This window comes from Heterocephalus glaber, unplaced genomic scaffold (assembly GCF_053883595.1).
Source record: "Heterocephalus glaber isolate CG9 unplaced genomic scaffold, H.glaber_assembly_v1.0 deba00000331, whole genome shotgun sequence".
In the NCBI taxonomy this organism is placed as follows: Eukaryota; Metazoa; Chordata; class Mammalia; order Rodentia; family Bathyergidae; genus Heterocephalus; species Heterocephalus glaber.
Window position 1 is genome coordinate 11,853,955 of NW_028258142.1, and position 4,323 is coordinate 11,858,277.

The 4,323-nt window shown below is 32.9% G+C and overlaps 1 pseudogene; it reads right to left on the reverse strand.

The window, feature by feature from the left end:
- Positions 1 to 2,311: 2,311 nt before the first annotated feature.
- LOC101721595 (ubiquitin carboxyl-terminal hydrolase 1 pseudogene) lies at positions 2,312 to 4,007 on the reverse strand (annotated as a pseudogene).
- Positions 4,008 to 4,323: the final 316 nt, after the last annotated feature.

Consider the following 4,323-nt stretch of genomic DNA (forward strand, 5'->3'; position numbering starts at 1 on the left):
AGTTGTTTTCTTCTTGAACTGAGGCTAACCTATAAACCAATAATTATTTATACTTGTTCTGGTAGAGAGTTACTCTGTCTTTTCTTTTATATCTAACACTCTTAAAAACAATCTCAGTAACAGCTTAATATTCTGTCACTTGAAAACTAAATTGTTTCAGTACCTTGAACAATAGTGTAACAGTATAAAAGACAATAACAAAGAAAAGAAAAGAGATGATACACAATACTTTACAATTTGAAAGGAACAGGCATTGCTGCTATGGCCTTCATTTCTGTACCACATGAAGAGATTATAGTGAACTATTTTTTTTGTTTCTTTTTTCTTTTTCTTTCCATTACACTTCCATGTTTTCCTTGTCTTAGCCCAGGATATTATTGGAGGAGTGACCCAAACCTTCATTCCTATAGAATCCCTATCCTCAGTGCTTCTGTCTTTATTTAACAGTTGCAATAGATTTTCATTGGATTTTTAAATTAATTAATACCTCTATGATGTTTACATTCCCTGTGGGGAGTTGGTACTAGCATATAACACATCTTAATTCCCTTTTTCATCCCCTTCCCTTCCCCCACCCATCTCTTGATCTCCTTCCTTTTTATTAGTACTTGGGATTAATCATCCCATCTGGTATAAAATTTTCCTTTTTGTCTGTTCATTCATATGAGGAATCAAAAATAACCAGTAGGAGATCTTAGCTTTAAGTTCAATAAAACCAGTGTTATGTGACTGATAACATTTTTTAGGAACCAAGACCTCTTTCAGTAGGATTCAAAATTGTGATAACTAGAAGAAAAAATGTCTTTGAGTGGATTATGATGTATAACACTGAGATGGTCTACTTCCATATCCATTCTTTGATCCCCCAAATCCATGTGCTTTTACTAGGGCACAGACATACCATACCTCTGTCACTGGCTCAAAGCATATTTCTATCTCCAAAGATATAGCCTCATATTTTGAATGACATTTTTTCCAAACTGGTGCTGTAAACCAGTCTTCAGTTGACCATTATTCCATGTAAAATAAGTTATGAAAGTTCTGTCATTAGGGGCATACACATTTAGATTTATTTTCCTGTTGTATGAGTATTTTGCATTTATGAACTTATTGGCTTATGTATGTTTAGTCTGGTATTAGCTATTATGGTTTAGTTCTGACATGTGTTCCAAAAGTTTGTGTGTTGAAAGCGTGGTCCTCAGTGCAGCATGATGAGAAAGGAGATTTTTGGGAACTGTGGCATCAAAAGTACTCTGATCTCATCAATGGATTAATCTATTGAAGGTATCCTAAAATGATAAAATTATTTTGAGATGGTAAAAACGTGAAGAGGTGTAATTCTCTCTCAGCTTCCAGGCTGCCATGGAGTAAGCAGCTTTGTTCCACAGTGACATTTCTCTTTATTTCTGCCTCTCCACAGACCTAAAAGCAGTGCAGCAGGCCAACTATGGATATTATCTCAGTAGAATAAACACACACACACACACACACACACAAATGAACTTCATGAGAAATATTTTGTTTTGTTTCATAGGTAAGCAATTTAAATTTTGATCTCCCAGTTTTTCTTTTTAAGTTAAATTTAAGGTCATACCTTTAAGTTTGGTGTATTATATACAGATCATACTGAATATGAGTATGAAGAGATACAAATTAGCCCCTGACCAAAAAGATTCACTAGCATATAGAACCATATATATATATATATATATATATATATATATATATATATATATATTATGAAGATGTATGTGACCATGTAGGTTTTCTGGGATACTTTCCAAACTGATTCAAGGCACAAAATGCACACCATGTTCTGAATATATACACTGTAGATTTAGTGCCTCTGATATAGCCCATCAGAGATCAGGCTTAATGACTATTATAAAACTAAATGTACTGAATGAGATTCTATTTCTTAAGTTAAAAAATACAGACCTATAAATGTCATTTAGATAATTTCTCCAAAATATGGAGAATACAAATATAAGCACTTTATTTTAAAAGCAAACCAAAAGATTGGTGTAAATGTGAAAGGTTTCTATGCTTCCATTTTAGATAATTCACTTAAGAACCTATACAACCTATAATTTTGTTCTCAGGAGCTAATGTACCGGGTGTCTCTGAAGGAAAATGAATTCTAAAAATTTACATGTTTTCAGTATTTCAGATCTGATGATTCTATAAAATCTAGAGATATTAATAGTATCCAATAGGTTCAAAAGATGAGATAAAGGATTCTTTGCTGTAATACACTTTACCAATATTGGTCAGGTCTGTTTAATATATATACAAGGAAAATATACCCACTCTATAATTTCTTATAAAATAACAAGTAAGAAGTAGTTGTATGAGATGTAGAAAGGGAAAGAGAATTCAGAAGTCCTTCTCTTTGGTAAATTTCACTTCAGAATCATCAAAACACAACCACTTTCCCTTATACTCTTTTAAACTTTGAACTATATAAGAAATTTTGTTCTCAATTCAATAATGTTAATAATTCCTTTTTGCTCACTAGATTCTTTGCTCCTATCCACTTTGTGGGTCTCATGAGTAATGTAAGTCTCAAGAATTTCTACTTTCACCAATGGTGGTAGTGATAGCCTTATCAGGATCAGATGTTTTGTGGTAGAGCTCATAATCAGCTTTGCTCTTTTGTCCTTAGCCAGTCAAATAGCTTCTACATTTTTTTAAGTTCAAAATGTTACTTGGCTGGATATTTCCACTAAGTTTCATTGACACTTCTTCATCACTGTAATTTTCTACTGCATCCCTCGCTTCCTCCTCATACAGTGGCTCCACCTTACCTACTTCATACATCTGGTTAACCACAAAATTCTCCTTGTCTAGGTCTAAGCTTTTGAGGTCAGTAACTTTAACAGAAGCAGTGTAATGCCAACTGCTGATTGCAGTGCTACTATACATTACAACCACAAAAAAATTCATAGCTTTCATCAGTTGGCCTTATGCTCAATTCTTCTAGTGACAACTTAAGAGGTGTCAATAAAGTAGTGTTGATCTTGAGAAGTCCACCACTATAATAAACTCTAAGCTACTAGCTGCAAAGTATTTCAAATTAATAGTTTTAACTTCAGGCAATGTGTCAAACAGGAGACTTCTTTGAGCTTCAGTATGATGATGGCAATCTTCACAGAAATATTTATCTTCTCCTACAATCCTCTTACCAAAGGAAATTGTGAAATTGCCCATCTCAAGGTGTTCATTTCTTTCTTGGCTCCAGAGAAATTCCAGAATTCTACTTTGGGAAGGTCATCTTGTACTGGCACACTGGTGTCCTGAAAATCTCCACTTCTTTCTGTTAAACTTTAACATTTTAAGCAATGAGTCCTTAATACCAGCTGACCTTGAAATAATTTTTCCACTAACTCAGATCAATTTGCCTTGCACTTTTGTATATGGGTTTAAGTTCATCAACATCTATAGGTTTAATATTTCCTGGAGATTCAACTCCACAACTACTAGTTGTATTATCACTTTCTTACTTCCCAAAGTCCTCTTCAAGACCATACTTATTTTCTTTAGATTCTCCTTTGAGTCCTTTAACTGCTGCTAGCTTTCTCAGACTACAGAATTTAGAAAGAATTTTGGGTTGCTTAGCTGCAGACATTAACCAATTTATGTTATCTCTCATTTTCTTTTGTGAGGATCTTGGGCTCTCACTTTCAGAAATACGCTAGGGGATTACTTTAGGAGGAGTCTCCAATATCTCACCAATAGCTTTTCTATTTGATCTAATTTGTCTCTAGTTCTCATTTCTTTTCTCATTCCCTTTTGGTGGTTTTTATTTACAGCCCTCAGAATTCTTCATATTGTAAATCTCCATGCTATTAATTCTACTCCTTTCCTCTTTCTGATGAGATTTCTCTTCTACCTTTGTAGATAATTCTGCCACACATTTTACATCTTCTTTTTTTTAGGAGTTGGCATGTTCCTTGAATGTTTCTGAGAATATATTATAATACTACTTGTGCAGCATTCTGTTCCAAAAATATTTAAAACTCTTACTGGTAAATATCATCAACAAAGTGAAAAAAAGCCAAAATGTTTGAAAGTATTTATATATTTGATAAAGGGCTTATACCTATAATATTTAAAAAATTTAAGTTCAATTATAAAATGATGAACCAATTTGATAGGAGTAAGAGATTGAATAGATGTCTTTCCAAAGATGATACATAAATGACCAATAATAACATTAAAAGATCTTTAGCATCATTAATTATAAGAGAAATGTAAACTTAACCCACAAGGTAATATTATTTCATATACACCACAATGGCTAAAATTTTAAAAAGTCAATAA